This window comes from Meriones unguiculatus, chromosome X (assembly GCF_030254825.1).
Source record: "Meriones unguiculatus strain TT.TT164.6M chromosome X, Bangor_MerUng_6.1, whole genome shotgun sequence".
Classification (NCBI taxonomy): domain Eukaryota; kingdom Metazoa; phylum Chordata; class Mammalia; order Rodentia; family Muridae; genus Meriones; species Meriones unguiculatus.
Window position 1 is genome coordinate 2033142 of NC_083369.1, and position 24934 is coordinate 2058075.

Here is a 24934-nt window from a genome sequence, read left to right on the forward strand (position 1 = left end):
GCTGGTTGAACTTGATATCTACAATGTAGGAAAATGCAAATAGATTCATATTTATTACCCTGCACAAAAGTGAAGTCTAAGTGAATCAAAGACCTCAACATAAAACCAAACACACTAAGTCTGTTAGAAGAAAATGTGGGGAAAAGCCTTGAACTAATTGGCACAGGAGAAAACTTCCTGAACAAAATACCAACAGCACAGGTGCTAAATTAAACAATCACTTCATGGAACTGAAACGTTTCTGTAAAGCAAAGGACACTGTCATCAGAACAAAACAAGAGCATAAGGACTAAGAAAGGATCATCATAAACCCAATATCTGACAGAGGGCTAATATCAAGAATAAATAAAGAACTAAAGAAGTTAAAAAAACAACAAATCAAGTAACCCAATAAAAAAATTGGGTACAGAGCTAAATAGAATTCTCAATAGAGGAATATCAAATGGCAGAGAAGCACTTAAAGAAATCTTCAACCTCATTAGCCATCAGGGAAATGCAAATCAAAACGACTCTGAGATTTCACCTTAAACCCATCAGAATGGCTAAGATCAAAACCTCAAGTGACAACACATGCTGGAGAGGTTGTGGAGAAAGCAGAACCCTTCTCCACTGCTTGTGGGAATGTAAACTTATACAACCACTTTGAAAATCAATCTGGCCCTTTCTCAGACAATTAGGAATAGTACTTCTTCAAGATGCAGCTATACCACCCCTATCCATATATCCAAAAGATGCTCAAGTACACAACAAGGACATTAGCTCAACCATGTTCTTAGCAGCTTTATTCATAATCGCCTGAACATGGAAACAACCCAGATGTCCCTCAACAGAGGAACTGGCAGGGAATGAGGGAGGGAGCTACAGCTGGGATACAAAGTGAATAAACTGTATTTAATATAAAAATAAAAATTACAGTCACTGAGTAAATACCAACCAAACTTGAATTTATTGTCTAAAATATAGAAACTAAAATGTCATCAATAAAGAACACATACATAGGTTAAAAAAAAATCAAGATATACCGCCCCTAGGCAAATATCTAAAAGATGCTCAAGTACACAACAAGAACATTTCCTCAACCATGTTCTTAGCAGCTTTATTAGTAACAGCCAGAACCTGGAAACAACCCAGATGTCCTTCAATGGATACAGAATGAATACAGAAGTTATGGTCCTTTTACACAACAGAATACTAATCAGCAATTAAAAACAAGGAAATCATGAAATGTGCAGGCAAATGGTGGGAATTAGAAAAGATCATCCTGTGTGAGGTATCCTAGAAGCAGAAAGATACACACGGTACATACTCACTTACAAGTGGATATTAGACAGATAATATAGGAATAATGTACTAAAATCTGTATACCTAAAGAAGCTAAGCAAGAAGGAGGGCTCTGGGTCAGATGATAAATCCTCACTCAGAAAGGCATACATGATGGACATTGGAAGAGGGACAAAACAAGGAACAGGACAGGAGCCTACCACAGAGGGCTCTAAAAGACTCTACCCAGCAGGGTATTAAAGCAAATGCTGAGGCTCATTTCCAAACTTTGGGCAGAGTGCAGGGAATCTTATGTAAGAAGGAGGAAATAGGAAGACATGGAGGGGACAGGAGCACCACAAGGAGAGCAACAGAACCAAGAAATCTGGGCACAGGGGTATTTTCTGAGACTGATACTCCAGCCAAGGTCCATTCGTGGAGATAACCTAGAACCTCTGCAAAGATGTAGCTTATGGCAGCTCAGTATCCAAGTAGGTACCCTAGTAAGGGGAACAGGGACTGTCTCTGACATGACTCAATTTCTGGCTCTTTGATCACTACGCCCTGAGGGGGAAGCAGCCTTACATGGCCACAGAGGAAGACAATGCAACCAGTCCTGATGAGACCTGATAGGCTAGAGTCAGATGGAAGGGGAAGAGGAACTCCCATATCAGTGGACTTGGAGAGGGTCATAGGAGGAGATGAAGAAAGGAGGGTGGGATTGAGAGCTAATGAGGGGGATACAACGTGAATAAACTATAATTAGTATAAAAAATAAAAATTAAGAAAAACAATAAACACTGTCTTTTGTATTGGAGAACTCTATGTTTCAAAATAACAATGGGAAATATCAGTAAATTTTATATTGCTGTATAAAATATCATTTGAGAGATGCATCTATTATTCAAGATAAAATATTATAAATACATTATTCTGTCTTATACTCTTTAGATTTCATTCAGAGTGGTGGTAAGCATTTTTTAGTGTTTGTTCAAAAATGCACATCACATAATACCTAACAAACTTACTATTCAAATCTGTACCTAAAATTAACTGTAGTACTTGGAAACATTTCAATATGCACAAATGTACATATTGTTTTAATTTAAACCGTGAATATACTATGGTAAATAGATGAGACTATAATACACTGAAAAGCAAAATAATCAGAAATACCTACAGTTTATTTCAGACATAAAGTTTTTGTTATGTCACTTCAAAAATAATGAAAGCCTTTTGAAAATCATAGACCTTAATTAAGTGTAGTGGCTCCTTACATTTAAATGGTATTTGTGTTTTTAATTAAGTTATTTTAAAGGAGCACTTGGTTTATAAACTGAGAAAAAAATCTCCTAAAAATGATCTTACTAAATATAGTAAGCAAACAAATAAAAGAAATTAGAAAGTCAAAGATATTACATAATGCCTAGAAACATTCACTTTACTGAAATAATTTTTATTTTCTCTATTCAGAGCCGCCTACTAATGAGAAGAAAAAAAAACAGTATTATGGAAATATTGTAGTTTTTAATTGCCTTAGAACATTGCTAGTGCAGTCAAACCCATATTTCTCAACACAATTTAGAAGAGTTTATTGAGCAAGAAAATAGTAGATCTAACCTAGATTTTATATATATATATATACACACACATATATATATATAGTCTTTTTTTCTTTCCTTCTTTTTAGAAAAAAATACATCATCAAATATTTTAAGAATAAATTATCTTTAACCTATAATACAATATGTATGCCAGGGCAAACATCTCCGTAAATTTGAGTACTGTTTTAAAGCAACACAGTGACATAAGAAAAACGTTGGACAACCTAGGAAATCTATTTCTTCCCTTGGCAATAAGAAAACAGGGGGTGGGAAGTGCTGGAGATTAATATTAATTACTGTTATGTTGGTCCTTGAAGTATAAAGAACAGATTCACAAATAAGCATTTTGCTACCTGAATTAACTGTACTTTTAAAGAAGCATTACAATGGGGATAGGGCTTGCCTCTTTTTTATTTAATAGCACTTAGTATATTTGTCATTGATTATACTTTTAAATGTACTAATTATCTCATGAGAATCATTAAAGAAGCTAAACAAGGCTTGATTCTCCAACAACAAAAGTCATTTTTTCAATACCTTCTAATAAACTAGTTCCTGTAAGGGAAAACAGAGTGTCATTATTCAGTGGGTGAAATTATTCACCCTGCATAGTTAACTATTGCCAAAAAAAGTCTATACAATGGAAATTCTTGAATTTTTGTCAAATAAAATGAAATATTATTTGAATATTCAAATATTCAAAGTTGCCAGAAATGCCAGAGTAGAGCTAGAGATTTCTGACTCTCTCATACACACACACACACACACACACACACACACACAAAGGGACACACAAATGTTTTGGGTTTTTTTTTTTTTCGGCTTGCTTGTTTTGTTCTGTTTTAAACACATGTTAAGCTATTCCATAGATGTAACATGTTTTCTCCCAAATACTATCTCCCAAGCTTATCTTCTCAAAGTGATGAATCTTTACAGAGAAGAAACAGCAAAAACCTTGACTGATTTCTGAGTCTATTTTAAACTGTAACAATTCTGTTCTGATTGCATCCTTGCTTTCTAGTTTATTGTGTCTAGTTTGTAATTATATACTTATGTCATCATATGTTGTAAAATTGTAAGGCTAGTGCTCTTACCTTAACTATGCTTCAGAAGGGCAAACAGGATAGACATTGGAAGTAAGAGAAGACAGGGAACAGGACAGGAACCTTCCACAGAGGGCATCTGAAAGATTCTACCCAGCAGGGTATCAAAGCAGACGCTGAGACTGCTAGCCGCTTAAAACACTTAAAGTATTGTGTAAGTTGTTATGTTTTCTTTATTATGTAGAGCTTCTTATTTTTATCTGGACATAAGATGAATATGTGCATTAGTTAAGAGAATTAATATTATTCCCTGTCTCTGGGACTTAGAAGGTATGCAGTATTAAAAAAAATGGTTTGTGTTAATTATCTCAAAATACATAGAATTTTAAATACCCATGTTGTTAAATCATTGTGAGATTCAAATGAGATATAATCTGGAGTACTATATAGTTAAGGAAAAATAATTTTAGAGTGGTAATATAATAATTTATACAGTTAATGCCAGGTACCATTATTGTTATTTCTTGTTACAAAGAGATGTTCTTTCAAGTACAAAAGTACTCCTTTCTCCAAAGCTTTTGTTTCCATGTATATAGTTACTCATGCCCAATCAACATCTAAAACATTAATGTAGTTCAGAAATAATTCATAATTTTTATTGTGGTATTGTTATATATTGTTACATATTGGTATTAATCTCTTATAGTTCTAAATTTATAACTTAAATTTTATTTTTAAAAGGATATATGCAATTTATGCTATTCTAATCTTCATGGCCCACATAGCAACAGTTTCTGCTTAGCAATATTAAGTAATGTTAAGAGCAATGAAATACAAGGTGATTTGGCAAACACTCAAGTATGTTTAACACTTGCAGGGAAAAAAAAAACTGCCTTGTAATTCACAGGGATCCTCATGTCTCTACCAAAACAAGCTCTGCTAATGTTCTTACAGTATCAGAGCTCCAAAGAGAAAAATGATCTCATTTGCAAGATGATGACTCGTGGTGTCACAATTAAGACAGCAACATTATCTTGGAAGTGATTTTTTTGTTTGTTTTCATAAACGCCACTAGAGCACATTGTGCTTCCCCCAAAACACAGTTTTTTAAATATTTATGTAGGACTGAATGAGTGCAATGAATGCTGTTGCTTCACTTTAATGCTGCTTATATACCACGAAATGGACTTTTCTTCTGTAGAATGATAAGGAATGAAAATTTCAGTCACATTAAAGAGCTACTGTGTTACATGAGACAAAAACCTAGTTGTGACAAAACTATTGTGTGTCTAGGTTATCATTTGTTCCCAGCTTTTAGGGCTTTTTGGTGAGTAACAACAACAACAAAAAAATACATATAAACTCTTTCACTTTTGTTTTGGGTGTCCCTTGTCTGCAAAGTGTGAGATACTGATAAAAAAAAAGGAAGAAACAAAGCACTTAAGCTCGAGATGTGAAAATTCAATTGGCTGCTCTGAAATATGAAAGACTTGAATAACATATTCATTTAAAATAGTGATTAGGGTTGGAAAAAATGGTTCAGTAGGTAATGGTACTTACTGTGAAGCCTGGTGACCAGAGTTAACTCCACAGGAAGAAATACTAGGAGAAAATGGGTTTCTGAAAGTTGTTTTCTGATGGTTACAAATATGTCACAATGCACATGTGCACACACAAAAACAATATTAAAAATCTTTAAGGTTTTTTAATGAATTCATATTTTCTTTTTTAGTAATAGAAATTTATTGTTATTATTTTTATTATCTTACAATTTATTCACTTTGTATCCCAGTTGTAACCCCCTCTTTTATCACCTGCAGGCCCCACCCTCCCTCCTTCTTCCTTCCCTATCCATTTCCCTTAGACTACTGTTTGGGGAAGTCCACCTCACGTACTATCTGACCCTAGCCTATCAGGTACTATAAGTACTGCCTGTATTCTCTTCCTCTATGGCCTGGCTAGGTCACCCCACCAGAGAGAAGTGATCAAGAAGCAGGCAACTGAGTTCATGTCAGAGACTTTCTCTTCTCCCCTTACTAGAGAACCCACAATGAAGGCTTAGATGTCTTTAGCCTACATCTGAGCAGGGGTTCTATGTCCTCTTTATGCCTAGTCTTTCTTTGATGCAGTTTTTGCAGACCCTGTGGGCTCAGCTACCTTTTGGCTTAGTTGGTCTCCTTGTGGAGCTCCTGTCTCTTTCATTTTTTTTCCATATCCCCCTTCTTCTATAAGATTTCCTGCACTCTGTCCATCCTCTGGCTGTGAGTCTCTGCATCTGCTTTGATCCTTTCCTGTTCCCTTTCCTCTACCAGTGTCTATCTTGTTTTCCGTTCTGAATGAAAATTAAGCTTCTTCCCTAAGGTCCTCCTTGTTGTTTAGCTTCTTTCGTTCAGTATATTTTTATATGTTTATCCTATATTATATGGCTAATATCCACTTATAAGTGAGTATATACCGTGTGTGTCTTTCTGTTTCTGCACCAACAAACCAAATAATCCAATTAAAGAATGAGTGCAGAGTTAAACAGATAATTCTCAAGAGAGGAATAAGGAATTTTGGAGAAACACTTAAAGAAATGTTCAACATCCTTCTTCATCAGTAGAATGTAAATCAAAATGACTCTGAGATTCCATGTCACACCCATCAGGATGGCTAAGATCAAAAACTCAAGTGACATTGAAGAGGATGTGGAGAAAGGGGAACCCTCCTCCATTGTTGATGCGAATGGAAATTTTGTACAATCACTTTGGAAGTCAATCTGACACTTTCTCAGAAAACTTGAAATATTGCTACCTGAAGATCCAGCTATACCACTACTGGACATATATCCAAAAGATGCTCAACCATACGACAAGGACATTTGCTCAACTATACTCACAGCAGCTTTATTTGTAATAGCCAGAAACTGGAAACAACATAGATGTCCCTTAACCGAGGAATGCATAGAGAAATTGTGGTACATTTACGCAATTGAATATTACTTAGTTGTTAAAAACAAGGAAATAATCAAAGTTGCAAGCAAATTGATGGAACTAGAAAAGATCATCACGAATACAAACATTCAAGGACCTATCTAGTGTTAAAAAATAATTACAACTTTCCAATTGGTATCCCCTTGATCTGCTTTAGTTGTTTTATTGCTCTAGCTAGGACTTCAAGTACTATGTTGAAGAGATATGGAGAGAGTGGGCAGCCTTGTCTTGTCTCTAATTTCAGTTGGATTGATTTAAGTTTCTCTCCATTGACTTTGATGTTGGCTATAGGCTTGGTGTATTTTGCCTTTACTATGTTTAGGTATGTGCCTTGTATGCCTGATATCTCCAAGAGTTTAAACATGAATAGGTGTTAGATTTTGTCAAATGATGTTTTGGGATCTAAGGAGTCATAGTTTCACTATTCACATATGATATGACAGTATACATAAGCAACCTCAAAAATTCAATCAGAGAACTCCCTGAGCTGATAAACACCTTTAGCAAAGTGGCTGGATACAAAATTAACTCAAAAAACTCAGAAGCCCTCCTGTATACCAAAGACAAAAGAGCCAAGAAAGAAATTATGGAAACCACACCCTTCACAGTAGGCACTAACAACAAAAAGTACCTTGGAGTGACTCTAACCAAGCAAGTGAAAGACCTGTTTGAAAAACTTCAAGTCTCTGTAGAAAGAAATTGAAGAAGATATAATACGATGGAAAGATCTCACATCCTCATGGATAGGTAGGATTAACATAATGAAAATGGCCATGCTGCCAAAAGCAATCTACAGATTCAACAGAATTCCTATCAAAATACCAACACAATTCTTTTTGAAGTTGAAAGAAAAGTTCTCAACTTCATATAGAGAAACAAAAAAACCAGAATTGCCAAAACAATCCTGTACAACAACAGATCATCTGGAGGGATCTCCATCCCTGATCTCCAGCTTTATTACAGAGGAATAATGATAAAAACTGCATGGTGTTGGTATAGAAAAAAAATGGTGGATCAATGGAACCAAATAGAAGACCCAGAAATAAACCCAAACACCTATGAATACTTGATTTTTGACAAAGAAGACAAAACTAGTCAATGGAAAAAAAGACAGCATCTTCAAGAAATGATGCTGGACTAACTGGATGTCTACATGCAGAAATGAAACTAGATCCATATTTATCACCCTACACAAAACTAAAGTCCAAGTGGATCAAAAACCTCAACATAAAAGCAGACACATTACTTCATGAGACTGTTTCTCCAACCAAGGACAATGTATGATATAACTTAGAACCCTTGTTCAGATATAACCCATGGTAGCTCAGTATCCAAATGGGTTCTCTAATGAGGGGAACAGGGCCTAGTTTGACCTGAACTCAATGGCAAGCTCTTCGACCTCTCCCACTCCCCAAGGGAGGAGCAGCCTTGCTAGGCCACAGAAGAGGATATTGCAGCCAATCCTGAAGAGACTTGATAAGCTAGGGTCAGATGGAAGGGGAGGTGGTTCTCCCCTATTAGTGGACTTGGAAAGGGGCAGGGAGAATTTGAGGGAGGGAGGGTGGGATTGGGAGGGAATGAGGGAGGGGGCTACAGCTTGGATACAAAGTAAATAACATGAGATTAATATAAAAAAACAAATAAATTAAAAAAAAACAGACACACTAAATCAGTTAGAAGAAAAAGTGGGAAAGAGCCTAGAACTCATTGGCACAGGAAACAACTTCCTGAACAGAACACCAACAGCACAGGCTCTAAGAGCAGCAATCAATAAATGAGACCTCAAGAAACTTAAAAGCTTCTACAAAGCAAAAGACACTGTTGTCAGAACAAAACGACAGCCTAAAGACTGAGAAAGGATCTTCCCCAACCATATATCTGACAGAGGGCTGATATACAGAATATATAAATAACTAAAGAAGTTAAAGAGAAACAAATGAAGCAATCTGATTAAAAAATGGGGTACAGAGCTAAATAGAGAATTCTCTGTAAAGAAATATCGAATGGCAGAGAAACAGTTAAGGAAATGCTCAGTGTCCTTAGCCATCAGGGAGATGCAAATAAAAAAGACCCTGAGATTTCACCTTACACCCATCAGAATGGCTAAGATCAAAAACTCAAGTGACAACACATGCTAGAGAGGTTGTGGAGAAAGGTGAACCCTCCCCTATTGCTGGTGGGAATGTAAACTTGTACAAGCATTTTGGAAATCAATCTGTCACTTTCTCAGACAATTAGGAATATTGTTTCCTCTAGATCCAGCTATACCATTCCTGGGCATATATTCAAAAGATGCTCAAGTACACAACAAAGACATTTGCTCAACCATGTTTGTAGCAGCTTTATTTGTAATAGCCAGAACCTGGAAACAACCCAGATGTCCCTCAATGGAGGAATGGATACAGAAATTGTGGTACATTTACACAGTGGAATACTACTCAGCAATTTAAAAAAAAAAGGAAACCATGAAATTTGCAGACAAATGGTGGGATCTAGAAAAGATCATCCTGAGTGAGTTATCCCAGGAGCAGAAAGACACACACACAGTATATACTCACTTATATAGACCTATAAGATAGGATCAACATATTAAATCTGTACACCTAAAGAAGATGAACAAGAAAGAGGCCCCAGGGTAAGATGATCAATCCTCACTTAGAAAGACAATTTGGATGAACATTGGAAGTAGCGAAAACAACTAACAGGACAGGAGCCTACTCCAGAGGGCCTCTGAAACACTGTGCCTAGCAGTGTATCAAAGCAGGTGCTGAGATTCATAACCAAACCTTGGGCAGAGTGCAGGGAATCATATGTGATAAGAGGGAGTCAGTAATATCTGGAGAGGAGAGGAGCTCCACAAGGACCAAATATATATGGGTACAGGGTTTTTTTCTGATACTGATTCTCTAGCCAAGAGCCATGAATGACCCTAGCCAGCTCAGTATCCAAGTGGGTTCCCTAGTAAAGGGAACAGGGACTGTCTCTGACATGAACTCAGTGTCTGGCTCTTAGACCTCCCCCACCCTGGAGGGAGGAGCAACCTTGCTAAGCCACAGAGGAGAACATTGCAGCCAGTCCTTAAGAGACCTGATAAGCTAAGGTCAGATGGAAGGGGAGGAGAACCTCCCTTATCAGTGGAATTAGAGAGTGGCAGGGAGGATATGAGGGAGGAAAGGTGGGATAGGGAGGGAATGAGCAAGGGGTTTATAGCTGGGATAAAAAGTAAATAAACTGTAATTAATATTAAAATTAAAATATAATCGGAAAAAGTAATTACAGCTCAGACTTCTTTGCAAATGTTTAAAAAATGGATTTTAAAACTTTTGATATGTGTGTTTACTGTGTGTTCAAACTATTGACAATGTGTATTCAATGATTTTCAGTTTCTAAGCTACAAAAATGCATGTGTGGAGCTTCTGAAAAAGTTAAGCATAAGATGAACAAGCAATTTGTTTTCATTCTGAATGGAAGCTTCAAGTAAATTGCATAGGTCAAAGATTAAGATCAACTTTAATATCAAAATGCAAATGATTGTACATTTCTTTAATTTTGTATATGTGATACATTGCATAATACTTCGAATTTATTGATTTCTAAAATTAAGTTACTTTTGGTTAACTTCACTTTTGTCATATTTATGGGTTCCTTTTTACTCTATGTGGTTTAAGGTGCAGCAGCATTAACATGCCCACAGTGTTCTTCAGAATTACAAAATTCTAGGTCTCAACAAGAAGCTACTGAAAGAACATTTGCATCTCCACAAGATTTCTAGATATTAAGTCATACATTAAATTTTGAGAAATGCAGAAATAAAATATACCTTCCTAGAAACCAGAGATTAAGTCAACAAGTCATTAGTAGTGATCATGATTGATTACAAATGTCTACTGGCTCTCTTTTCAAATACTTCGATGCTGTTACAGCTACCCAGCTACACATTTCATGGAACATTAGCCTCACATTCCAATTTTTTAAAAGTTGTGCGTAACTGCAAAGCATTTACAAAGTGTGTAATAATGATCAATGGATTTTATAATCAGTCCCATAAATAATTCTGCTTTACATTCCTTCACTTTATGAAATGGACAGTGTAAAGTATAACTAATGTATCTAGAGATTGTTAGGAATAAGTTCATGGGATATGAAAGTTTCAAGGAAGGAGTGCTCTTTGAAGTGGGCCTAATTAAAAGCAACGAGACAGAGAGAGCTAGAGTTAAAATGAGCATATTATTTTCAGATCGAAAGAGACAACAATGGGTATGCAGCCTGATTTAAGATTTTTATCCTGCTCATTTATATAGTGTATTTGAATGTGTGTGGACTTGTGTGTGTGTGTGTGTGTGTGTGTGTGTGTGTGTGTGGTACGTTTTCTTAAGTTTCTTTTTAAATGTAGTGCAGTCTTAAGTTTTCATAGATTTTTTTGTCCTAGTAAACTATAATCACAAAAATTAAGGTTTTATAAACATGTAATATTTGAAGTGAAGGAAAACACAGCACAGGCAGTTTCAAAAAGACTGCGTATTTCACACTACACTGAAATTCAAGCCCCCATTCTAACACTCTGGTTGTCTTTTCTCTTTCCTTTGTTTTCCTATTTCTTCTTTCCTTTCTCCTCTTATTCCAAGGAAAATAGAGCTGTACAAGGTTATTCATGAAAGAAAAGGAAAACTTTGCTTTGAAATATTTTGCCTGCCTACCTTTTTTCCTAAAAAATACTCTCTACCATTCAGCTAACACTTTGACATACTGAGTATTTAATTTTTAGAAAAGTTCACTGAAAATCTTTCCAAAGTCATATTTGAACCTTCATAGAAATGGACATTTAAGTCTGTATGGTAAATATGCACTTATAACAATAAAACTATTTTTATAGCAACTACTATAATTTAAGAATCTGTAATAAATGCACTTTTCTGGTCATTTTTAAAAACCAAATATTTACTTTTTTATATTTAGTATGTATTCATTGCTATGACTTTTATTAATATACATTTTTCAAACCACATAAAACTTTGAGGGTACTGGACATTCTGTTTCTTTCCTTATTTTTATACTAATTTATAGCAGTATTTTTGTATATTTTTATTAGGAAGATAGAATCCAAAATATTTAATTTTAATGTGTTGATATTTTATCAACTTGTCCTCAATATCAAGACATAATTTAATGTATTTTATAATAATGCATACAGTGTAAGAGTAATTAACAGTTTCAATTTAAAAGGAAGTGTAGAATACAGGTCTGCGTCAGAATAGAAAATTGCCTAGCTAAATAAGAATAAATATTGAACTTCTGATAAGACAACAACCTACACTTGCATTTTTGTAATAGTAATTAAAAGGTTGTACACACAGTGTTTTGGACTTTTAAACACAGTAAGAAGTAGGAAGCAAGTGTGCAGAAGTGACTTCATCAGTCTATCATGCAATACCTTATATAAACTCCTAGAGAATTCATTCCACATCTGTGAGTTGAAGGTTTTGGATTAAGTAGTTCTGGTCTTTTCTGGTCTTTGCCATTTCCAGAGGCTATGAAACCTGCCCTAGACTTAGTGTTCTATAATGTAAAGAATGACACTTAATAAATATGTGTTGAATTCAGTTTAATTTGAGTATTCATCACTTTTTTGTTGCTGATGTTAATTGCTCCTGACCTGCTAATATGTAACCTCCTTAAAGCCATTAATTTCTCAAATCTCAGGGCCATCCCTCACAATTCTGTCTAATTCCCTCAGGAAATGTATTATAATGCTGAATAAGCCATGAAATTTTGTTATTGATGGTTAAAGAATCAGTGTAGTGAAAATAGCAATGCCTACAGAGACAAAAGACAAGAGAGAATATTGTGTATACTGACTTTTGTGAACGATCACAAGACTTTTTTTTTTTTCTCTATCAGAAAGAGCCTTGAAGTAATTTAGAGCTCCTTCATTTTCCATTTGAGGAAACTAATTCAGGGAGGTGAAGTTATTTGCTCAAGGCTACTCTGTATATACTTATAAAAATACATTATGTTCACATAATTTAAATAAATTCCCACTCTCACTTACCATGTCAAAACCCAGAGGAAAACGTTTTCAATCCTGAAGACAAAACAAAAGATTTGCATATTGGAAACTTAATGTCTTTTGTTTGGTATAACACAAACATACAAACAATTGGCTTTAAAGATGGCATGTCTAAAGAAACAGAACTTAAAAATCATTGACAACTTCCTCCTAAAATAAATCACATAAAAGCATAGAGATGCCTTACAAACACATGAATTAAGATGTAGCACTTAGTTGGAGTATGAGTCTCTGGGAAGTTCCCTGTGTTCAAATTTTCTTGTTCTGTTGCTCTCCTTGTGGAGATCCTGTCCTCTACAGCTCTTACTATTTCCCACTTCTTACATAAAATTCCATTCACTCTGCATGACAGTTGGCCATCAGGCTCAGCATCTCCAACCAAGGACTATTCATGGAGATAACCTAGAACCCCTGCACAGATGTAGCCCATGGCAGTTCAGTGTCCAAGTGAGTTACATAGTAATGGGAAGAGGGACTGCCTCTGACATAATATGATTGGCCTGCTCTTTGATCACCTCCCCCTGAGGGGGGAGCAGCCTTATCAGGCCACAGTAGAGGACAATTCAGCCACTTTTGATGAGAACTGATAGACTAAGATCAGAAAGGAGAGGAGAACCTCCACTAGCAGTGGACGTGAGGAGTGGCATTCATGCAGAAAGGGGAAGGAGGGTGGGATCAGGAGGGGAGGAGGGAGGGGCTTATGGGGGGATACAAAATGAATAAAGTGTAATTAGTAAAAAAAATTTAAAAAATGTGAAAAAAAATAAAGTGTGATTCACAAGTCTTAAAAAAAAAAGATGTAGCACTTAATATTTGCCACATTAAGTAAACTCAAACTTAATGGAGTGGTATTTTGGTTGTACTATTATAATTTGAATTGTTCTATAAATAAAATGAAGGGAATGTTTTAAGTGTCTGGAATCTATACCATTAACATGTAATTTTTTTTTAGTATTTTATGATATACTTTTCACAAGATCAATGCACAAAGACACTAAATGAAATGAAAATATAATGCAAGCAGCCAAGTGACAAATTTGTTTTAATACACATGAAAGTACTCATATTTGAGATTGTTTTGTTAATCTAAGAATATTTTGGCTTTTACATGAGAACTTGAATAAAATAATCTCAGGAAAACAGGAGAGTCAAGGCAGAATCCAGTGGAAAGTCCTGGCTTGAAAACTGAAAAACCAGCAATCCTTTTACCATTTACTGACTAGACAGCTTTTACTAATTTCAGCTCTCTGACTTTCAGACATGAGAAATGGGACTAACCATACCTTCCATTTTCTATTCTGTTTATGTGATACTAGAATGAACGCTTACATTTAAATTATATAAATATATAGAATGTTGTACACATTGAAGATACTAGAAAGGACAACGAATCAAAACTTAAGCAGAAAGTAATACTTGACTTTCATTTTATAAGATGTTAGCAAATGAACTGTAAACCAGTTTAAATTGCAGTTTGCAGTCTACTCACAATATATTGTCAAGCAAAAAGAAATGTCAGATTATAAAATGATCTGTTTAAAATGAATGAGAAAAATCTTATTTAGGACATCTTTCTTCTTTTTACTTTCCTTTTTTATTATGTAATTGGTCAACATTTTTAGATGAGTGGATTATGTGGACAAACCATCTTTGTTTGTTTGTTTAAATTTTTTTATTTTTAAAAGTCTTAATAAAATATTTAATTAATTTTATATTGACATTTTAAATTCATTTTTCATCGTTGTTATAGCCTTATTCCTGTTCTCTTCTCAGTTCCACCCTTCTTCCCTCCTCCCCTTTTCCTCAGAAAGGGGAGCTCCCTTTCCCATCCAGCCCAGCTCATTAAGTTGCATCAGGACTGAGCATGTCCTCTTTCCCTGTGGCCTGTCAAGGCAGTCTCTTCAAGGGAAAGTGATCAAAAGACTGGCAAGTGAGTCCATGTCTAATGTTGTCCCTACTTTGCATACTAGAGGATCCATATGAAGCCTAAGCTGTTGGTTTGCTACAACTTTGTAGGGGGCCTAGGTCCAGTTCACACATGGTCCTTAGTTGATGATAAACCGTTTTTTTTATATATGTGCTGGATGTGACAACAATAATCATTGTCATTTTTTAGTTTATAATTATGCTGATCAATATTTACAGCATTAAAAATGTCCCTTTAAATTCTTGAATAATTGAAGGTGTTCAGGGTATAAAAGAAGCATTTATGATTTTGACAAATTCTTCTTTTAATTTTAAACCATAATTGTAAAGGCCCAACTTTTTAATTTTTAATTGGATGATAATTAAAATTCAATGTTTATATGTATGCAACTAAATCTCTAAAGACAATTTCAACCTAAATAGTTTTTCTTTGGCAAACCTGTGCTTTATCATTGATGCCACACAGGATATAAATTTTGAAGAAATATATTATAGATATCAATAACATTTTACTTTTTCAAACCATGGTTTTGAGATATACCTTTTATGATTAACTTCAGCCAAATAATCATACCTTTTTCAACTATGATTATTTTAAATATTACAAGCAAACCTATAAATGTCAAGGAATCTTACCTATTTTTCTTCATTCTGGATACTGAATGATCAACAAAGTCATCAAATAACAAAACTCTGCTCAAACAATGACATGTAATTCACCATGTTTTAATATAAAGTTAATTAATATGAACAAATGTACTTGTTACACATTTTATTTGTCTCAAGGTTAAATTCAAATGCCTTTGAAGAAATTCTTTTTTAAAAGGTTCATATGACATATGAGGAGTGAACTCCTATTTCTCAACAGCACTGAGCCAAGTTTATAAAATGTCAAGTAACATGAGAATTACTTTTTTTTAACTCATATCAAGATACTTTGTAAGTTTTTTTATATATATACAAAAGCATTCCTTTATCTCTAAGCATGGTAATTACATATGTTGATAGAAACACAAATTAGCAAAAGTTTTACAATCTTGTCTGGGATCCTGAAGAAGGTCTTTGAGTAGGTGGTCTCCTCTCCAAATATAGAAACTTATACTGTTACAACATCCTCACTAAGGAATTAGTGGCTGGGAAAAAAAAAAAAAAAGATTGTCACTAAAACCAATAAAAAGAATGATTCATGAGAAGAGGACTACCAGGAAGGACAGAATAAACCAATAAAAAGAAAGATTCATGAGAAGAGGACTACCAGGAAGGACAGAATAAGGCAACAGTGTAGGGAACATGCACAGCATTTAAATCCCTACATGCAACCAAAAAAACAGATATTTGCAGTCATAATAAAACTAAAATAAATCAAAGGAATTCCACTAAAAATCTTGTTTGAAATTAAAGCAGCAAAGGACACAGAAACAATATTAAGCTGTCATAGCACAGAAAATTTTACAAATCTGCAAACAATTTTAATTTGAGATTGCTTGCTTTCTGTCTTCCTTCCTTCCTTCCTTCCTTCCTTCCTTCCTTCCTTCCTTCCTTCCTTCCTTCCTTTAAAGGTCCATAGAGGTTGCTAGAGAGGCTAGGAAAGCTAATGAGCTATACTACATAAAAAAAATTAGGAATGTTAATTAATGTAGAGATAATGCAATGAGGAAAAAGGAAAACTAGGTACAGTGGCTTGCTAGTGTCTAAGGGAAAGTTACAAGATTTAAGCAAGTCTCAACAAGCCACTAGGAAAAAAGCTGAAGTAGACAATAGAAGAAGAAATGATGTAAGGTGCTGAGAGGACTCAAGAATGTGTTTGAAGATGGAGTAGAGTAGGAAAAACTATACTTGTAAATGAGTGAAAATGCTAATATCTTGAACAAAAGGTAATTATTCTATTGCAGATAAATACATAGAAAATATATATTTTTCCCAAAACTAGCATTATTTTTTTCAGTTATACTGGTGTACTTTAATCCCTCTTATGTCCTGTGCTCTTCTTATTACAACAGTTTCTCACTTTACTGGTCTCCATTCTCTACTGTAATGCATCAATTTATTTATTATAACTAAAGAAAAACAGCAACATTTAATAAACTACTCACTTCAAGATATTTATTCTTTATTTTAGTATTATTATTTTATTGGAAAAATCCTCAAAGGTGGCCAGAATCTACAAATTACACACACCTATAACTCCACAATAAGCCACAAATTCCTGCCAGCACACTTCCCCTACTACTTTCTTCTGTATAACCATTCCTGTCTACATCTTGGATAGCCACTGGCTAGGAATCCCTACTTTTTATAGTCAGAAAGACATTGTTTTCTTTAAAACGAACCTCTTAACCGTTCAGCAAAAAAAGAAAAAAAAAAAAAACAATTCCTTCATCCATTATGCACAATTAGAGCATTCATCACATCATATCCTAATTTTATGTGAGTCTCCTAGCTAAAATATGCCTATGCAAATTTTTTTTCATAATGTCTTCTGGATTCTTGGAGCCTGAAACTTTGGCACAATCATTGACTAATTCATGTTTGTGGATTCTTTGATGAATAAATGGGTCACACCTCCTTTCAAATATATAAGCCATAACTATTGGATATAATTAGCTTTCAGGTTTTCATCCCCTGAATAATTTTCTTTCCCACCAACAGAAAACGTGGCAGCCATAGCTACATGTCCTGAGCATAGTTCAAAACCAGCAGTTTGTGTACAATATCCTTGTCTGTGTGCTTTTCTGCTCCCCTCCTCCAAGAATCTTATTAATCTTGTCCAAAGGCCCTTGTGGTGTGTTTCCATGGAAAAAGGGAGAATTTTCTGCTTTTAAAATCCCTTACCAGATTTCTTCCTGCCACCAACAATCGAAAAGATTACTATCAGGAATTTTTATCTTGCATAATAAAGTTTTGAATATCAAGAGAATGGATAATATGAAACCTGCAATCCTCTCAGCCAGGCCTTCTAGCTGCAGAAACCCAACATTAAGGGTATCCATCAGAACAGCACTTTAGTGATTGAGCTCTACAAAATTAACTTGATCTGAGTTCTCATCTTCCTGCATTTCAAACGCACAGCCACTATTAAGTTTGCCAGAGAGATATATCATGTAAAGGACGCTTTGCATCAAAGGGAAGAAGAAAACAAAGTGGGGTAGAAACCCCGCGTTTACAAAATTGAAAGCTAGTGTGCAATTCCCCTCTGCCTCCAAAGGAAATGCAGCAGCTAAGCAGTTTGCTGTAATCCCCTGGAATCTAATTTCCTCAGGAATGTGACAACTGCAGGCTTCAGTTGGTGTTCACCAGCCCAGCCTGTGTCCCCTCCCTCTTGTCCTGTAAAACCTTTCCCAACTGCTCACTAGGACTTTTCTCTTAGTGCTAAAGAATAAATTGTTCACAGTCAGTGGGAAAAGGGATTGGTTTTGCTTTTAGGAAAGTGGGGAGTGCGGAGTTGTTCCTCAAAAAGACTGGAGTACTCTATAACGGAAAGCTACAGGGGACTTCTACCCAGTTAACAAACAAACAAACAAACAACAACAACAAAACTATTCAGGAATCTTCACAGTTTGAAGCATTAGCCCACAGAAGTGACTCCGCAGCCTTAGAATAAAAACCTCAGCAGCTAATTGCCTGCTGCCGCAGAGCCAGAATCGTCTCAGTGTTCAACTTCCTATTTACAGCCTTGTATTTGTATTTTAATCCATGGGACTCCACATCCAGACCATTCATCTTTGTCCCCTATCCTTTCGCCCCATCTCGGGGAGAAAAGGACACCCCGTCCCTGGAAGAACTCCCTTAGGTTGCAGACAGAGACCAGCAGTGTGCATGTGTGTATGGGGGCTGTGTGTGTGTGGGAGGGGGGGTTGAGGGTTCAGTTAAAGATGCTGTGATCTTTACATCTTTTCTAATCACCCAGGGTGTGGTTGCGTGGGAGGGAGACAGGACCTGCAGAAATTCCAACCCTGGCACCTAGCCACTACACGGTTAAATTCAGTGTGAATAAAAAAAGGTAAGAGATGGAAACTGGGAAGAACAGAGACCCACTGGAAGGAGAAAGGGGAACACACACACACACACACACACACACACACACACACAAAGTCCTGAAGCTGTGTGCCCACTTAATGGACAGGTGGCACCTTGACAGGGGACAGGACTTAGAGGATAAGGGTGCCTCTTGGGGGGGGTGTGAATGTGTGTGTGGGGGGGTCGGCTTCCTGTGAAAGGAGGCTAGGGATGCAGGGAGGCTGCGGACTTGGAGCTTGCCCTGCAGATTGGCCAGCTGGGCTACAGACACGCACTGGCCCCTCCTGGTGGCCAGCTGAGCCTCACTGCAGCTGACGTCATTGCCAGAGAAGGAGGGGGGGCGGGGATCAGGAGGACCCCTGCATGAACTGCATTCCAATGACTCTTTGGTGGAGGAGCTCGATAGCAGCCGCTTGGCAAACTCAGCGCCCTGAAGGCGGTGGTGGGACTCCCAGCTGGGTGCGGCAGTTCTTAATTTAGCAGCTGGAGAAAGGTAGATTTAGACCTTGTGTGGTCCATCTTCTGGTTCTTTCTCAAAACCTCCTGCACACTGTCGGCTCTGCCTCCAATAAACCAAAGACAAGAAAGGTGAAACATAGACACTACTATCAGTTACTTCCACTGGTTTTAAAAAGCTTCATCCCCCAGCAAAAACACCCAAGCAAAGACAGCCTTGAGGCTAGCGCCCTGACCCTGAGAATTTGTTTCAAACAAGATTAAAAAGTGCTCTTCTTCCATAGTTACATAAGGACCAACAAGCGCACCCTCCCCTCACTCCTTTTTGTTCAGTTCTGAGTCACACTTGTTTTATTTTTCTTTATTTTTCCGTTCTTTCTTTCTTCCTTAGTTTCTTTCTCAGTCCTTCCTTCCTTCCTTCTTTCTTTCCTTCCTTCCTTTTCTTTCTTTCTTTCTTTCCTTCTTTCTTTTTAATGGAGGATAAGGAAGACAGTTGCATTAAGTCACCCAGATGCCTTCACCGTTTTCCTCGTGGTGCTAAGTGTTTGGAATTAATCCACTTGCTCCTCAGGTTGTTTCCTGGATGCCCTGCTCTGACCATTTTCAAGACTTTTCTGCCACCATCACTCTCTCATCTTTTAGTCCTCTTGCCCATGGCTTAGTTTCTTAACCACTTTTCCCCCAGTAGGTGCATTGTACAGAAACAGACCCTAGGCTGGTATAAATCTACTTTTGCTCATAGTGAGGGAAGAACAGGGTTACGTTTATATTGTTTGGTGCTGTTGCCCTTGAATTTCATTTATGTTTTTTTTTTTGTTGTTGTTGTTGTTGTTTTTGCTTGTTTCTTTTGACCTTCTCTTTCTCATTTACTTTTTTGGTGGGTGCCACACTGGTGCAAGTTTGGACTCCCAGCCCCCTAGACAACATTTTCAAAGGGCACCCCCTCACAGGCTAGTGCCGGCTTTCTGGCATGCTCTCACATTCTCAAGGCACACACCCCAGTTCCCCTCACCCCAACCCGCAAAGGCAGCTAACCCAATGGAGCCTGGAATAAATCTCAGACAGCAAAGGGGCCGTCTTCACTCAAGCCTTGGGAGAGACGCTGAAGCGGATCCTACTGTGCAATCTGGGACATTAACACCCCAGGGACAAGTTGCTTTGTGACTGTGCTCACGGGGAAGTAGTGTCTCTAACCAGAGGTAGACTGTGGCTGCGCTCTTCCAAAGTCTGTAAAGCAACGTGGTCTCTTTTTAAAGTCACCTTTTCCAATGACGCTCTTAGCAAGACGCATTTTCGGAAAAGGGGACTGTTTTGTACATGCTCTAGGAAGATCATTCCTTTGTGAAGGAACTGCTTTTTTAGGTCTCAAAAATGTCATGTATATGACATAGGTGGGCGGTTTTTTTTTTTTTTTTTTTTTTTTTTTTTTGGCTTAGGAATTTCAAGTCATTTCTTTAGAGAAAAGGAACCCTTTTATGCTGGACTTGACTTAGGAAGTCATTTTATTTTCCCCAATGATAAAAGAAAAAAGAACACCGCTTTTCAGGTGCTGGTTTATAAGAAGTTGCGCTTATAAAAATGAGACAGAAATTTCTACACCTACCATTTCCATATTCACTAGGTCCCAGGGAAAGCAGAAAAAGGTGCATACCATGGGGACCAACCCCGAAGACCCTGGGTGCCCTCCTGCGTGCACTGTTTTCACAAGCTCTGAGGCAAGGATCGCCACCCCTCCCCCAGAGGTTTGTGCTATCAAACCTGGACTGGAATTGAAGCATCCAGAGAGGGAACCGCAGCTGGACTTCCTCCCAGGGTCCACCGCGGATTTGCAGCTGGTGCATTGCCCCTCATCTGGCATTGCTCCTAGAGACTCCCTCAACAGTCTGGGACTTCAACTCTGCATCCGACACTTTCCCAACCAGAGTTTCATTCAGCTTCGCTGAAGCTGGCAGAATCAGTTAAAGTGAAAGACCTTTTTGCACAGGCGATGTCGGGGAAATTTATGAGCAGACACTTTTCTGACAAAAGTGAGAGTTTTAAGAAAGAAACCAAACCGCTTGGAGGCAGTGCCAAAAGATTTTCTTTGCGAGCTCACCTCTGGGGTTTGTTCTTACCGCTAGAGAACAGAACCCAGAGCGGAGGGCACCAGTAGCATCTCTAAAACCATGCTGTGGTTAACTGTCCAGATCCTATGTTCTAAGTGCAGGACATGCCATGCGTCCCCAGCCTCAGAGGATCTGGCTCCAAGACCAGATACTTACCTACTATTAAGACTCCTCTTGAGTAGAATGAAGAGGGGGACGAAAAAAGGAGGAAAAAAAGGCTTCAGACAGCTCCACGGAGACTGCGATTGCTGTAGCGGGATCTACCGCCACAGCTTGCAGTCCGCGGAGCAGCTATTTGTTGTGGAGACTGCTTGTGAGGCTGCTCGAGCTGCCCCGGCTAGCTGCGCTGCCTGTGTCTCCTGAGGAGCCTCTGCCGCTGAGACTCCGTGCACTCAGGTAGCCTGGCTTTTGGCTTTGCTTGCTTGGCGGCTGCTACCTTTGGCTCACAGCTCCTCCCGCCCTGACAGTCGACTGCAAGGAGCCGCTGCCAAGACAGCCCTTTTCAATGGCAAGAGGGAGGGACTAAAGAGGAGCGGGGAAGGGGGACCTAAGGGAGGTGAGCGAGTGGAGGCAGGGGAAGAGGAGTGAACCAGTGCCCTAGCAGCCTGCTGGGAAGGGATGGTGCAGCACAAAGGATGGGTACCCCCCTCTGGTCCCCACTCCCAGCACCCTACCACCTACTCCAGCTCAGGAGGCGGCCTCTCCCAGCGGACTAAGAATCCCAGGAGTGGTGCAAAGGCTAGAGCGAAGTGAGGTAAGCTTGGGAAGTTACCGCTTGTGGCCCAGAGGAGGCGGACTGCGCCTTGCCTGCAAGCTCCTTCACAGGACTGAAAGCTTAGGGGAACACACAGAGCAAAATAAACTGGGCAAGCATCCTTTCCCGCTGGTGGTCCCCCTCTCTTTGTACTTTAGTTCATCTCTTTAAGTTTCATTCCTTTACATTATCTTACAGAAGTTGGATTTTTTTTTTTTCTTTTTCGTGGTCTGTTCGCTTTTCACAAGATTCCTATGGCTCCCCTGATTTCAGCTAGAGAACCAGCACCAAGCAACATAATTTTCTCACACAAAGGATACTTAGGGCACACTAGAGGAGGTAGGGGCAAGAGCCTGGAGAACCAGAAGTTTGAGACGAGTGCCTGATTCTGAATATGTGATACTCAATCTATTCAACCATAAACTCTCTGATACCTTGGCTGCCTGTCCACACTCATCCTCCCCCATGGGGTGGGGTGGAGTGATAGTGGAGTGTCTGAGGACAAAACCTAACATTTACCTATCCCAGTGAGCAACTGAGAGTAGCATTAAACAGGTTGGTGTTTGTGACCCTTTCAGTTGAAAGGACTATGGGAGGAGGTGCTTGTCACCATGTGAATGATGCAGTTTGGAAACAGGAAAGTTAGCTAGACAAGGAAGAGCCCAGACTGGAGCTGCAAGTCTAATACATGCCAATAAGCTTCGCAGCCTAGTTGGTGAAACCCAGCTGACATGGGGTGTCAAATCTCCCAAGAGCACTAAAGCAAGAAAGGACACTGTGTGTGGTTTGTGGCTCAGATATATTGTGAATATCAAGAGACAGAGGCTAATTCCCTACCTATAGAATGGGCTCAAAAACAAGTGACAACACCATAACCCCCTTCATTCTCATTTCAAAGAGAAAGTCCTTGTATTTACACAGAGACACAAGAATGAAACAGGTGAATATTCTAAATTATTCTACACAAAAAGTGAGCATTTTAGAAAATAATCCACTTTCTTTGCTTAATGTGTAGAAAAACGTAAATTTATGTTTCTTCAGTTTGGTTTTGAAAGGGAAAGCTGAGCTTTGGTTTTCTTTTTTTTTTTTTTTCTGAGAAAAAGTAAATTGCTTACAGGCACTAAAAGCTAAGTATTCAGTTTTTTAATTTTGTATAAAAAAAGGAAAATAGAATGAGAGATTGCCTCCTCAGGGGAAAAAGAATAATAAAAAGGAAATACTCTGCTGGTTATTATTAGTGGATTTTCTCAAATGGCTTTTTTCCCCCATAGAGTTGTTTTGAGGGCAAATCTTTATGAATCCTTACTCCACTATTTCCTATTCTATTTTCCTAACCACTTTCAAAATTCCAATTGCATATTTTTTTAACTTAAACTCTGTTTCAAAACTTTCTCAAATTATTTTTGCTGTTGTATTTTCTTTTTTCTTATACCTGAAGCCAGTGCTGAGAGAAAACCTTAGCATGACAGTTCTGTGCTGCCTGCATGAAATAAAATACAAGGAAGTATTTGCTTGTACAGGTCCAGTGAGACAGTTTAACATTACATTTTATTCCTGTTGTATCTCTGACTTCATTTTTCATAATATCTAGCAACGTTCTGTTCTCTTTGTTGGAGGCTCAAGGAAATGTGTAAGAGATGAAATGAGATGCTGCAAAATAGTTGCTGCTCTGATTCTTGGACATTGCACTTTTTGCAGACACTACTATAGGGGGTGGCATTAACTCGATGAAAATGAAATCACCAATTGATTTAGAACAGAATGGCAAAGCTATGTCACAGGGATACTTTCGAAGCATACATTATTCTCCATAACACCTGTAGTGGTTATCAATCAATTGATTTCCTAAGATTTACATCTCAGTTGGTGTAAAGGGAGAGAACTAGTCATTAACTATTCTTAAAGCTATTACCACAATAGAATTATGTTAGTATTATTAAGTCTGTTTTATAATTTCTGAACTGATGCTCATAAAGCACAAATAATTCATACAAGGACATTGAATTTAACAGTTTAGTCTCTGGTGTTCTGTTAAACCAAAAGAATGTTTGATACATAATATGGATTGTTCTTTACTGTAGAGTGCAGTATTCCATTTTATGTGTATAGTCCAAAAGAAAATATCTCTGTGGAGTAGAAGCATTACTTATAGACCAAGGAGACTCTAAAAGTTGAACCAAGTAACCCAGAAAATCATCTGGGAAAAAAAAATGAAGTTTGCTCAAAAGACTGACAGAAATACACATCTGAAAATAATGAAAGAAAATTCCCATTTTCTCTGTCTATATTCTGACTGATGGGAGCAACACAGAGCAATGGAATAATCAGAAGCTAGGACACCAGGACAAAAGAAAAAAAAAAACTGAATTCTAACTCTGAAAGAACTGATAAGGACCTTGTTGTGCCTGCAGAGAGAAAGACTCTCTTTGACTAAATGAATTTATGGGGTTTCTGCAGTATTAAATTTTCCTATAAATTCTCAAAAACCACCCAACAAGGTAGATAATATTAGCTTCTCAAGTAAGAAAATAAGAATAGATTTTTTTTAAGTCTATAAAATCTAGAAGTGGGGAAGCCAACCCTGTACTGTTTACAATATTTTATTTTTTGCTCTCCATTCACATATGATTTTCAGATTGTGTAGTTATAGGTTTTCAAAATGTAAATTCTATAAGAAATCTTATAATAAACAAAGACTTCAAAAGAGGGCACTATGCCAATGTATTTGTT

At 37.4% G+C, this 24934-nt stretch overlaps 1 protein-coding gene across 7 annotated transcripts in view; it reads right to left on the minus strand.

Annotated features, from left to right (window-relative positions):
- The window catches only part of Pcdh11x (protocadherin 11 X-linked), a 630344-nt gene extending 608418 nt beyond the window's left edge, over positions 1–21926 (minus strand). For 4 of the 7 annotated variants that reach the window (XM_060375760.1, XM_060375761.1, XM_060375762.1 and 1 more), the window contains exon 1: positions 21607–21919. The gene's annotated coding sequence lies outside the window, so the exon portion shown is untranslated. Of the gene's footprint in view, positions 1–12928; positions 12962–21606 lie in introns of all 7 variants that reach the window. The other 3 variants (XM_060375759.1, XM_060375757.1, XM_060375758.1) reach the window with 2 other exon arrangements.
- Positions 21927–24934: the final 3008 nt, after the last annotated feature.